Below are 14,210 nucleotides of genomic sequence, written 5' to 3' on the forward strand. Positions count from 1 at the left end.
CAAGGACAGCGGGACTAGGGGTCTCGGGGCACTATGTCTTCAACTCTGTCTTCGATCTTCAACTGGTTAACAACCCCGAGTGCTCTCGCGCGTCCCCCTTTATACCCCACCTGCGGACGTCGCTGAGAGCACCCATCCTATTTGACCAATCACTGGGCGCTGGCTACGATCCTGTTTTCCCACATCTCAGCGTGCCTCACCACCCACGCCGCGCCGCCCCGTCATCCATCACTCCCGGCGCGCGCGTCCATACCACGCCCACAACGCGTGCCCAACCCCGCACCCCGTGCCGCCCCGTGATCCATCACTGTCACAGTCGGCGCGCGTCAACACCACCACTACATCACCCCCTACCACATAGCTTGCAGCCGACCTGGCTGCTATAAAAATATACAACACCCCCTCCCCCCTGTGTGCCCCGTAACACAACAACAAGAACAACAACCAACGTAACAACACAACACAACGCGAACACTGCCATCCGCAACCATCAACCAATGCCACTACAACAACAGAACAATATATACAATGCGGCGAGTGACAATACCAAATGTGTATGCAGAAAAGAAAAATAAAAAAAAAAATTCTTTTTTCCATTTTATTTTTTTTTCTTCTCTTCCGACTCGTGCAGCGTCCCATTCTTTCCGAGCGTCCCTAGAACGGGACATTACCCCGGCAGAGGGGGAACACCGGGCGAGCTCGGTGCTGAAAAATGTCTTCATGAAAAGTGTTGTGCCCTAGCCCGGGTCCGCCTTGCCGGTCCATCGTACGGCACCAGCCGCGGTTGACCGTCCGGTGGTGCCGGCAGTTCAGGAAGACATTGGCCAGGCATCGGGGACCCGCGCGTGCCGCGGGGTTCCGGTTCCCGACGGTCAGCAGCCGTCAGGCCCGAGACACCTGGGGGTGGGTCAGGTGGAGACACGTGAGGATCAGCCTGTGACACATCCCTCCCCGAGTCGACGGTCACATCACACGCCCGGTCGTTACGGCACAGAACGGGGTCACACGGTGCCGCATAGGGCTTCAGTCGGGAGGGGTGCACGTACCAACGGCGTTTTCCCCATTTAATCTGTATACTCTGGGGTCGTGCAACCCGCACAATTTCCACCGGTCCCCTCCAAGGTCTCAACAATTTGGGGGACGTAGCCAACGGTGCATGTGGACAATGCAGCCAGGCCTTATCGCCTGGTTTCCAATCGTGCGTATGCACCCTCCGTCCATGCAATCTCTCATTCGCGATTTGCCGAGACCGCGAATTCAATCTCGCCGCCTCCCGCGCTTCAGCCAATTTGGCGATATTAAATTTGATGTGGTCTGCCAATTTTGATTTTGCACGTGGCTGGGAAATCCCCAGTTGGACGTCCATGGCCGGATCGGCCTCCCGCCCATACATAAGAAAAAATGGGGAAAACCCCGTCGCCGCATGAGGGGCCATTCGATAGGCCGCGAGTACCCCCGGCACCTGTAAGTCCCAATCAACCTGATCGTCGCAGACCTGTTGGCACAGCATAGACGTAATCGTCCTGTTCAGACGCTCAACCATCCCGTCAGTCTGCGGGTGGTACGGGGAAGTACGCACTTTCTTTGTACCCAACAGGTCGCACACCTCGCGCAACAAAACGCTCGAAAAATTCTTTCCTTGATCCGTCAGCAAGCGTTCGGGGGCGCCCTTGTCCAAAACATAACCCTGGATGAAGGCGTCCGCCACCGCTGCAGCCGACTGGTTGGCGAGTGGCCATGCCATGGGCCATCGGGTGAAGTACTCTACGCCAACCAGCAGGAACCTATTTCCCCTCGGTGTAGCAGGAAAGGGCCCCAAGATGTCTAACGCAACCAATTCGTTTGTGCGCGAAACTTGAATGGATTGCAGCGGTGGATTAGCCGCGAATGGTGGCGGTTTTCTTTGGGCGCACCCTACGCATCCCTTAAGAATGTTCGCCACGTCGTTACCCATCCCCGGCCAATAATAGTCTCGCTGGATTAGGGCGAGCGTTTTGTGAAAACCCAGATGCATGAGTCGTTCATGAGCAGCCAGAACGACCCTACCCCGCATAGCAAAAGGCACAACGAGCACGTGACGCCGGGACATGTTGTCCCACTTCATCAAGAGGCCCTGTCTGCACACCCAGGAACCGACCCGCGCATCCCCCACCTCGGGAGCGTCAACTTTTCGACGTAGCGTAAGTAGGGAGCTGTCGGACATTTGGAGACGGCCCCACTCAATGAGGGGCAACGATAACAGCGAGTCCCTCCCCGTGGGAGCGTCGACACCCGCGGTGTCAGTGGCGGCGAGCGCAACTCCCGCGGGGTCGGCGACCGGGGGTTTACACCGCGCCGATCCCAGCAAACATGCGCAGTCCGTGCGCGGTGGCAACCGCGACAAGGCGTCTGCATTTGAGTGTCGTAATCCCTTGCGGTAAATCGTCGTGAATTGGTAGTCCTGAAGGACCTCCAACCATCGGGACAATTGGCCCGATGGCTGCGCCACCCGCATAGCGTATTGGAGAGCCGCATGGTCCGTACGAACCGTAAAATGACGGCCGTAAAGATACGGCCTGAATTGCTGTGTAAAAAACACAATCGCTAACAATTCACGGCGAGTCACGCAATAGCGTTGTTCGGCGGGGGAAAGAACTCTACTACCGTAGGCGACCACCCGTTCAACCCCCCCGACCACCTGTGAGAGCACTCCCCCGATACCCGTGTTGCTGGCATCCGTGTCAAGCAAAAACGGTTGTGTGAAATCGGGGTAACACAAGGGGGGAGCCTGCACCAAGGCGTCACGAAGGGAGCAGAACGCAGCCTCCTCTTCCGCCCCCCAGTGAAACCACACACCCTTAGCCGTCAAAGCGTGCAGGGGCCTGGTTATGGTGGCAAACTGCTTGACAAAACGACGGTAATAGGAGGCGAATCCAATAAAGCTGCGAACCTCCGTGACCGAGGTTGGCGTTGGCCATGAGCTGACGCAGTGCGTCTTAGCAGGGTCTGTCGAGATCCCTGAACGACTCACGATATGGCCCAAATACCTGACCGATTCCCGAAGCAGAAAACATTTAGCCGGTTTAAATTTAAGCTTAGCGGAACGCATCCTGAGGAACACCGCTCTCAGTCGCTGGAGGTGCTCCTCAAAAGTCCGGCTGAAAACGATGATATCGTCGAGATAAATCAAACAGGTGTCCCATTGGAGGCCCGACAAAACCAATTCCATGAGCCTCTGGAATGTGGCGGGAGCGGAATGTAAGCCCATGGGCAAACGGTTGAATTCAAATAGGCCACCAGGTGTCCGGAAAGCGGTTTTAGGTTTAGATTCGTTATCGAGGGGCAATTGCCAAAATCCGGAAAGCAGATCGAGTGTGGAAAAAAACTGTGCTCCCGCCAAGGCATCCAGCGACTCATCCATTCTGGGGAGCGGATACGCATCCGCCATCGAGATTTTGTTTAAGCGGCGGAAATCGACACAGAACCGCAAAGACCCGTCCTGTTTTTTTAACTAGGACAATAGGAGCACCCCACGGACTAGAAGAGAGCGAAATGATGTCGGCCGCCAACATATCATTAACCGCCGAATGCACATGCTCCTTCTCGGCTGGGCTGAGCCGGAAGGGATTCTGTCGAATAGGGGCCGCGTCCCCCGTAGCTATGTGGTGGCGCAACAGGTCTGTGCAGCCGATATCGTACTTATGTCTGCTGAACACGTCAGCAAACTCGAGTAGCAAACCCCTCAATGCTCCCAATTGCACCTTGGACAAGTTGGCAGACCTGGCACACAACGAGTCCAACCACTCTGTCCCCTCATCACTTGGAGGATGCGACTCGACACTGAAATCGGCGTGAGCAACGAGCTGTTCCTCAACGGGTAGCGGCGCAGCGTGAGCCAGCACCGTTCCCTGCGTAATTATGGCCGGCCGCGACCCCGTATTCAGGACCATTACGAACGGCTCACTGTCCCCTCTCACCATGGTTTGAGCTACCGCCAAGTCGAGGCCCCTTTTGGCCCTGTTAGACGGCCCCAACAGTACTCCCTGTGCCCCCGCACCCACCACGAGTGGTTTCCTCAACCGAAGGGGTACCAACATTTGCGATCCCGGGGGCACCCGTACAGTCCGAGTTGCCAGCGCCTGCACCGTCGCACAAACCGTGCGTATTTTGGTAGGGCTTGTCAAGAACGCAACCCGCCGTCCCGACGGAAGCTCAATGCAGGCCTGATCTATGAGAATTTTGATGGGCATTTTGGACAAAAAGTCCGTACCTAGCAAACAAGGAACGGCCAGCGATGATGATACAAAAATAGGGCCCGCCAATTTGATGTCACCAATGCAAATAGTCGCCCGAATCTGGCCGATGATCCCCAGGGATCCCCCATTCGCCGCATAAAATGGCACGTCCACAGGCAGAAGGGGTCGACTTTGGACGGGAAGAATGTTATAAATAAGGTCCGAAATGATAGTGGCCGACGCACCCGTGTCCACAAGCACCCGGACCTCAACCCCGTCAATAAACCCCGTTACCACGGACGACCCAGCCGACGCAGCCACTATCCTGTGGGCCAATTCGGCCCATTCGACTGCTTGCGGGCCGTGTACGGACCCCCCTCGCCGAAGTGAACCCCCGGCACCCAGCCGCGGACCCCCCACCGCCAAGCGGCGACCCGAACGTGCCGCGTATGTGGACCGGGCGTGTGAGGTGCCGCGACTTGCCGGGTTTAGTTGGGATGACTTGTGGGCCTGGTCGTCGTCCCGACGTGGTCCCGTGGCGCGCTGACGCGGGGCCCGGCACCCGGCTGCGACGTGACCCCGAAGGCCGCAGTTGTAGCAGACGACGAGGGACGTCGTAGGTTTCGGTTGCTCCAGCTTGCGGGATGAACGTGTGGGTGAACGACCTCCCGTTCTCCACTCCCCCGGACGCGATACAGCGAAAGCCTGCTCCCGATCCGCAGCTGGCTGAGGCTCGGCGATCGTGGCGGCCAGTGCCGCGTTCCCCGCCAAATTGCAGACGACCGTCGGCTTGCGCTTGAGGACCTCGTACGCGTGAATACTCGTGGCGATCGCCAGGGAGCAGATATCCATTTCGTCCGCCACATTGATGGGGACTCCCAACTCGTGGGCCAACGCCAGCAGCTGCTCCGTCACCATGGCGTCCTTCCCCTCCTTGTCCATGCGGGGAAAAGCTGCGTCCGCCAAGGCGAGCAGCGCCGTGCGATAGGCGAGCGTTGTTTCCCCAACCACCTTCCGCCGATCGTAGAATTGGTGGCGGCAGGTCAAGGGCGGGCCGAACACCTTAGCCATCAGGTGTAGCGCGGCCTGGAGCGTTGAGCGAGACGACCTTGGGGCCGATGTGAAGGCTGCAAGCGCGTCGTCGTCGAGCATCGCTGGCAGAGCGCGCAGGGCAGTGGTGTCGGACCACCCCGACATTTCTTGATGTGCGAGGAACCTTCGGTGGAAGGCTCCCCAGTCGCCACCGTCTGCCTTGAACGCCGACAGCACGGGCAATCGTTGCTGGAGGACTCGGTCGTCGTCGTCGTCGGAACGATTTTCCCCCGCGCCACTGTGGTTGTACAAAATGTCGGCTCTGTCAGCAGTCGCACCCTGGAGAGCTCCGGCGCGCGCCGATGACGCGGGCCGCGCTGAGTGGAGATCTCCGGCCACGTGGTGTCCCCGCTTCCCGCCAAACAATGGCGGTCCCTCAAAAACGGCGCCAACCTCAAAACTTTTGGCGCGAAGCGCCTTCTGGCGGGAACCCTCCAGCCGCGCCGCCTCCTCCAACCCCGCAGCCGTCCCTCCGCCCGCTGGAACGGAGATCTCCGCCAAAACTGCAGCGGCGGCGAGCAGCAACTCCGCCAGGCGGGAGTGTGCGTCCTGTAGGCTGGTGTCGGAGGCGAGCTGAGCGTCGGCCATCGCCGCGAAGTGCTGCATCGGCGGCAACTCCTCGTCCTCTCCTCCCGAGGTTGGTGTCTCCGGTACGCCGTCGTCTTCCCGATCTCGCTCGTGGGTACGGGTAGTCTTCCTAGTATCCATTCTTCTTGAAGACAGGTTTACTTCTGACGCCAGTTGTAATGTAGTAACTCGGCGGGAGACGACTTCACGGGTAGCACACTCTTTATTTCACCAACTTCGTTTCACAGGTGACTAACACCCACTGTAGTATCTCGGGTGACAAACACCCACTGTAGTATCTCGGGTGACAAACACCCACTCCGCTACTCGGGCGACTAACGCCCACTGAGCTACTCGGGTGACCAACACCCACTTAGCTACTCTGGCGACTAACGCCTACTGAGCTACTCGGGTGACCAACACCCACTTAGCTACTCTGGCGACTAACGCCCACTGAGCTACTCGGGACACACCCTGCCGGGGTGTCCGTCTCGACTGTGGGTCCCCCAGTCCCGACCCACGTGGGCGTCGGACCACGGGTCCCACAGTCTCGCCTCCGAGCCACACAGGGCCCCGGTCCCTACAAGGACAGCGGGACTAGGGGTCTCGGGGCACTATGTCTTCAACTCCGTCTTCGATCTTCAACTGGTTAACAACCCCGAGTGCTCTCGCGCGTCCCCCTTTATACCCCACCTGCGGACGTCGCTGAGAGCACCCATCCTATTTGACCAATCACTGGGCGCTGGCTACGATCCTGTTTTCCCACATCTCAGCGTGCCTCACCACCCACGCCGCGCCGCCCCGTCATCCGTCACTCCCGGCGCGCGCGTCCATACCACGCCCACAACGCGTGCCCAACCCCGCACCCCGTGCCGCCCCGTGATCCATCACTGTCACAGTCGGCGCGCGTCAACACCACCACTACATGAGTACAAACTATATATATATAAATACAGCCCTTTGTAAATCTACCGCTGGATGAAACCCTCTCCATGCATTTCGGCGATTTTGGCAATTGCCTCACGCTGGTCAGTGCAGGTTTGGCGAAGGTAACGACCCGTGACTGATTCAGATATCACTTGCCACCAAAGTTAGGCATGGCCAGGAATTGAACTCAGGATACCGGGTTAATGGTGCAATTGCGCTCACCACTTTGCCAGCAATGACTCAATTATTCATTAATTTTTTCTGAATATGACGGAGGGAGGAGTGGACGAGAGTGGAATATTTTCATGCAGTTATCGGACACTGCACGCTAAGAGCTTTTTACCCTCCGTGGGGACAAATAATCCGAGTGAATGGCGCAGTAGTTCAAGCGCACGCCTCACAGTCGGTAAAGTGTGAGTTCACATCCCGACCATGGGACGACTCCGTCTTTCATCCACCCTGGGTCAATACAATTGATACCAGTTTGTGGTAGGTAGACAATCGTGGAACATCTTAACACCTATATTCTTGTTTTATATTATTATAATTGTATTATTTAACTTCTACGTGACTTTACCGAAAGAACCAAGAATATGAATCCCTGCAGTCACGAAAGCTTTAAATCAAAATCTTAACACCTGTTTTATTTCCAGTAAGGGTAAAACCTATGCTTACTTTTTTCAGACAATAGTTTTGTTTGGAAGGACTCACCCCACCCCCCCAACGTAAAAATGTAGAGTTCCCACCAATCGCATGGTTAGAAATGGGAGACGATCATTGCGGTGACGAGAGGAGTGTCACGTTGGCGAGATGTTAACTACATCACCTGGTATACAGGAGGTCGTGGGTTTGATCCCGACCCTGATGCCTGTCAGTTTAACACGTAGGCTTTCGCGACCAATATCATCCATTACAGAGGTTTTTTTTTTGGGTGAGATCGCGTAAATATATAAATGTGTCATTAAACCCTTACTAGTTGGCTGTGTCGGGTGGTGGCGGGTTTAACGACACATTTATATATTTACGCGACCTGACGCCTGTATATTTGGAGTTTGCATGTTTATCCCCATTGTCGCGTCCATTTCTCCGGGTCCTCGGTTTTTCCCTCTCCATTTATAATCAACATGCGTTCATAGTATTTGTCTGCGATACATTTCCACGCCCTTATAAACTACTTGTTTGAGCTATAATTTGCTATAATAGTTACATAGCTCAGTGGGCCTTACCTGTAAAAAAAAAGCTTGGTTTAGTTTATAAATTAAATTAGCCAGGGCTGCTTAAAGTCAGGACCTCAGTAAGTAGTGGCTCAGTGTCCCAAAATGGGAAGCGCCACCGTGAGAGCCGCCCACTTCCTTGGCTTTAAACTAGGAGCTGGCTCATTGCCTTGACATGGGCATCAACCCTTGAACCTACACCCTTAGCGGCGATGGCTCAGTTAAATTTCGATTTAAAGCTTTCGTGACTGCAGGGATTCATCTTCTTGGTTCTTTCGGTAAAGTCACGTAGAAGGGAAGTAATAAAATAATAAAAATAAAACATAATAAAACAATTCTCACGACGTTTCGGCTACAACGCAAGCAGCCGTCTTCAGGTGTTATTATGTTTTATTTTTATTATTTTATTACTTCCCTTCTACGTGACTTTACCGAAAGAACCAAGAGGATGGCTCAGTTCCCAGACATGGGCCGTCATCCTCCTGAGAGACACCCAACCTCAGGGCTTGAACCCAGCATCCCAAAGGGGTCTGGCCCGTGACCTCACTATCACGACCCACGGGCCGGAGGGACCCAGAGGTGCCGGGCTACGATGAAGAGAGAAGGACGGACAGGAGGCCGAGTTTAATTTCTTGGAGCATGGCAATCGCGCGACGCTGTGGGGTCTGGCTTATTGAAAGTGCATAGCTCCAGTGGCTTCCTAATGTCGGAAGGAAGAGCGTTCCAGACGGCAGCAGACACGCATCTTGATAGCGTGCGATCGGCTAGGGCCCAGATCCTCGGGGGTGTTTGCTGTGCACCCTGACAAAGGTGTGAATATTCTTGGTTCTATCGGTAAAGTCACATAGAAGGGAAATAATAAAATATAAAATCATCATCAGGTGTGAAAACTACAGCATCTCTCCCACTTCAGCTAAAAAATTATTGCTGTAGTTTTCACACCTGATGATGATTGCTTGTGTTGCGATCGGAACGTCGTGATAATTTTTATTGTTTTATTTTTTATTATTTTATTATTTCCCTTCTACGTGACTTTACCGAAAGAACCAATAATGTGAATCCCTGCAGTCACGAAAGTTTTAAATCGAAAAAGGTGTGAATGCACGAGGAGAGCGTGCGAGGGCCGGATAGAGGCGGAGACCAGCCGCCTAAATTTCACCGATATTGTAATACCATTACCCTCTTGTGTTCACATGACGGAAGGGCGCACGCCAAACATCTGTTTGTAGCAGGTGGGGGAATTAGCGGAGATAATTTTCAGCATAAATGGCTGCTTACGAATGTGATAATTGGGCTCGTTTCAGCCTATGACATAATTATAGCAGACAGGGTCTGGTCACCAAGGGAGGAAGTGTATAATTGCATAGAATGGATTGTACATCCGATGAAGGCCTCCAGGTCTTCTCGTGTCAGCAGCATTTAAATGCACGTGTTAAACATGGTCTTAAAAATAACTTCGGGTTTTTTTTTCACTACATCTCGTTAGTCCCAGCTCTGAGAATTACAAAATATTCAGATTGATAGGCATGCGATGAACACTCCTTTAAGAGCATGTAAAGGTGTGCCCCTTGTGTGGATAATTGTATTAAACTTATTTATCCAGGAGAGCCACGCAGTCGTATAATTATTTTTAAGGAGGGCCCTGCTACCGCTGCTACATTTTTTTTTATCTTAAGATGTTTTCAGCCAATTAATGACGAGCTGTCTTTATTATACACGTGGGAGGAAACCGGAGCACCCGGAGAAAACCCACGGCCTCGCGCGTGCGGTAAACATTCTACAAACGTGCGGATGGAAACAGACGGAGATGAGGCGTCTTGACGTGACTGTCGAATGACTGCTGTAGTTTTGTGATGCCATTTTGCGGGGGGCGTTCTCCAACAAAGTGGTGCCCCGCTCGTTGCGAAATGGATGTGCATCGTGGTCCCATGCAATGACACCAACAGCATAATTGAAATTCAGTTGCTAAACACACCAAGATGTAATTGCATACGGGGAGGGAGAGAGACACCCAGGTCCAGTGCTCGAACACACACCCTCAGTGCCGCTGGCTATGGCATGGACATCAGCCCCGTTGAAATGGACAGACGCCTCCACCTCCTGGGTTGGAACCAGAGGTCGCAACCGGGTACCCGATACCCGTACCCTATCCGATACCTGGCTACCCGTACCCGGCCGGGTTTGCGACCCTGGTGCGGCCGGGTACGGGTACGGGTAGGCCGTGAGTCACTGCTGAGTAACCGTTTGTCACTCATTTAGGGTAGGGTACGGGTAGAGAACGGGTACCCGTACCCGGCCGGGTACGAGTACGGGTACCCATTTGCGACCCTGGGGCGGCCGGGTACGGGTACGGGTAAGGAATCAAAACCCGTTTGCTACCTCTGGTTGGAACCGCTGGACCACTCAGATGCACAGGATCAGTGTTATAACACCGCAGGCATAAGCCCATTGTAGACACCCAGGACTTGGCTCGGTACGGTACAGCACTCTGACAAGCATCCCGTCCTCAGAGACACCCTGGCCTCACGCTTGTAACACTCTCCGACACATACTCTCGGGTTCATTCGTCTTCAGAAGACGGTCGCTTGTGTTGCGATCGAAACGGTCGTGATCTATTATTTTTTCTACCTACGTGACTTCATCGAAAGAACCAAAGAATATGGATTCCTGGATTCCTGAAGTCACGAATGCTTCATATCAAGAACTCTCCGACACGTTTGGCCATTGCCCCAACATGATAATCGCCCCTCCGAACCTTTGATCCGGCGGGACTTTGATTAATTCGCTGACTCCTGTAAGAGGCTACGCACAGGTCAATTACGCGTCCTTATACAACCCCCGCCATCACCGTCACCTCGCGACATGCATGACAGTTCCGGGAGGTTTTGTTGGTGGTGGTGGTGGTGTTGTTGACGTCATTGTAAATTTCCGAGCCGGGACACTCGCGGCGATTAATGGCCGGTTTTGCCGCCCAGCAAATTTACGTCTCACGAGGGCAATGGCCTTCCGCGGGCGGAGGAAGGGCCACTTCTTATTTTATCCTTTCGCCACCACCGCCACCACCACCACCCGATGTGACTGCCGCTGGCTGCTGGCTTGCTGCTGGAGCTTGGTCTAAAAATAACGCCCGCGCCTTGGACGAGGCAAGGGCGACGCTGCCGCGCAATTAGCAGCGATCGAAGCTTCTCTCCCACTCGCTCTCGCTCCCGTCGATGGAGCGGACCGCGAGCGTCAACGCGTTGCCCTTGAGAGAGCGGGAGAGTCGTAATGAGAGTGCCGTCTCTCTCGGGGAGCGGTGGCGCGGCGGTTAGCGCGCTGCGCTATGAACCCCACCCCCGACTTCGATCCCCGCTCACGGCCACCAACAAACAGTGACGATTATCCGAAGCGGTCCTTGGCCTCCTCCCCTAGGTCAACTCGGCTTCAATTGAGTACCCGGTGTGCTGTGTAAACATCGGCACGAGGGAGACAAAAGCGGATGGGCATGGTGCTGGCCGCCGACTCACCCCCCCCCCCTCCCATATGTGCCGTTCTGGCCGTCGTAGGTGCTTATCGCTAACTGCACTTGCCCCAACAGTCTCTTAAGGCTACACGGGGGATCTTTGTCTTTGGTCTCTCTCGGGGAGCGGCGGCGCGGTGGTTGGCGTGCTGAGCTATGAACCCGCGAGCGAACCCGAGTTCGATTCCCGCTCATGGACGATGTTCGTGGTGAATATCTGCACCGGTTCTGCCACTTACGCAGATGGATTCAGCCTTAAATTCCTGGTGCAGCCTGTAAATAATGAGCACTGCGGAGACAAAGGCGGCCGGGTATGGTGCTAGCCACCCACCCCTGTCATTCCGTCTGTCATAGGTGTTCGCCAACATCACTTGCCCCAACAGCCTGAGGAGGCTATCCAGGGATCTTTGTCTTTGTGCGTAGAACTGACACCACCACCCAACCCATGGGCCTCATTTGCCCTTACTTGGCATTCGCTGGCATCGCCCTCGTCCCCTGCGGGTCTCTTACTCGAGCCGTCTGTTTCTGTTCCCCGCATATTCCAATTGCGCTATCGGCTTCATGTCGTGAGGCATTTCCATTGATAACTCGGTGCACCACGCCGAGCCAGAGAACGGCCGTCGTTTCACTTCAACGGGCCCCTGACACACACGTGCACACGCCTGGCGGTGTGTTTAATGCTCAGCGTTGTAATTGGCCAAGCAGGCGACAAGACTAAATGTGACCGAGTTGTCCAGTGATTTAAATCCACGATCCCAGACGAGGTATTTCACCTGTAGGCGCCACACGAGGTGGGCCATTTACGCGTCGTGGTTCCAGTTTCTTCGTGTGGCCAGTAACGCTGAATGAATGTACGCGATAACCACTTGAAATAAGTGGGGTTATCGAGTGATCCGCTTGTCGTTGACCGTGTAAATAAATCGGTACTGTGGAACCCAAGTTTTTTGCTACTTGAGGTTGTACCGATTTCTGGTCTGGCGCGTGGACCAATTAGTGACTCGGCTGATCGATGACGAGCTCGCCACCCTTGTGCACTTTGGTTTGGTTCGCTTCATTGTGACCGTTACTCATTCGAACTTTAGGGCATTCACTTTCCTACATGCCATGCTGCAGATGAATGTTCCTTTCGTGGCAATCAAAACCGATACAGTATTTTCTTGCAATTCTGAGAGATGGTATTCTGTCACTGCATTGCGTGCTATAAGATGCGCTTCTGCGGCCGTCTGGAACGCTCTTTCTACCGATATTGAGAAGCCACTGGAGCTAGATTTAAGTCTCACTTTTTAGAAATGCTTTTTGTGTTTAGTTTGTTGTCCTTCCCCCGCATCTCCGAATAGTACCGCTGGCTACATACGGTGCGAAAGAAGTTGAACATACATACAGTAGGGAGCGGTAATTCAGTGGCTAGCGTGCTGCGATACAAACCTGGCGAATGGAGTTCAACATCAATGGCGACTACACTGGTCAACAAAAAAAAAAATTCTGGCCTGAACTTTTTCAGCTGTTTTAGACTAATTTCAGGGTGCTGATTCCAAATCTGATCTCATATTTGCTCAATCACATCTCATTTTATGCTATCGGCATACCCCATTTTCATTGATTTTACCCGAAATTAACTCTGTCACTTATGATTGCAAGTTGTTGCGAGTCAGTGGCTGCTTCAGTGTTAAAATATGGTGCTGTATTTTTAGGATTGTGTGTTTATAATATCATTTTATGTAGATATCCACATTTATTTAATATTTTTCTTCTGCAGTTATTATTGAAAATGCAATATTTGATATCTCAAAAACCTGATGTGGTAGACAAAAACTGATGCCAGATTTGGAATCAGCACCCCAAAATTACCTTAAAACCGTTGGAATACCTTATGCCAGAAAAAGTGTGTTGACCAGTGCTATCTTCCATGTCGACGCAGCCTATAAACGGGTACCTGGGTGCGGTGTGTGAACATCAGCATTTGTGCAGACAAAGTTGGCCGTGCATTGCGCTGGCCACAGCACCCCAGTGCACGAGTGCCGTTGCACGTGTGTATGTTGAACTTCTTTGGCGCCATACATAACTAACCGTGCTAATCGGCCTTCGTAAGTGCTCACCAAGCAGCACTTGCCCCCAGCAGTCTGTTCAAGCTAGACGATGTGTGCATGTGTGGGAGCAGCGGGTACGGTACGATCCTTGAGGCTTTGCGGTTTCTGTTTTGTCGCCTCTGAGCAGTGAAGGCGGAGGTCCTGCGCGAGTGGCCCCACAAGAGCAATGGGCCAGGGAGCGGCGGAGGGAGCAGCGTCAGCGTCCCTGGGAGCACGGGGGTGCAGGGAGGCCTGGCGAGAGGTGACCTGGGGAGCTGCAGCTCGGAGGCGAGCGGGCCGAGCGCTCCCGCCCTCTCGGGCAACACCAGCGAGGTGCCCGCTGCACGACGCCGGGATGTGTTTTTTATGCATCCCGCGAAGCGAGTTTCACTCGCGCTGCCTCCTGGCTGCACGCTGCTTATCAGGTGTAAACTTGTTTTGTTTCAGGAAAGGCCCACTGAGCTGTATAGCTGTTCTTTATTATTTTTTGCCAAAACGACCTGGCCACATAGGATAGTCCAACGAAGTGGCTTATCGTCGTGTGGAAATTTATATCAGCTAAATACTCGAAACGCGTTTAGAGTCTAAATGCGGAGGGAAAAACCTGGAGGACCCGCAGAGAAAAATCCAC

The 14,210-nt window shown here is 53.8% G+C and overlaps 1 long non-coding RNA gene across 1 annotated transcript in view; it reads left to right on the forward strand.

Moving 5' to 3' along the window:
- LOC144719544 (uncharacterized) overlaps positions 1-13,912 on the forward strand; it is a 33,757-nt gene extending 19,845 nt beyond the window's left edge. The window contains exon 3 of the long non-coding RNA XR_013585610.1: positions 13,728-13,912. This is a non-coding gene — a long non-coding RNA (uncharacterized LOC144719544). The remainder of the gene's footprint in view (positions 1-13,727) is intronic.
- The last annotated feature ends 298 nt before the right edge of the window (positions 13,913-14,210 follow it).

This window comes from Lampetra planeri, chromosome 6 (assembly GCF_965212315.1).
Source record: "Lampetra planeri chromosome 6, kcLamPlan1.2.h2, whole genome shotgun sequence".
NCBI classification, from domain to species: domain Eukaryota; kingdom Metazoa; phylum Chordata; class Hyperoartia; order Petromyzontiformes; family Petromyzontidae; genus Lampetra; species Lampetra planeri.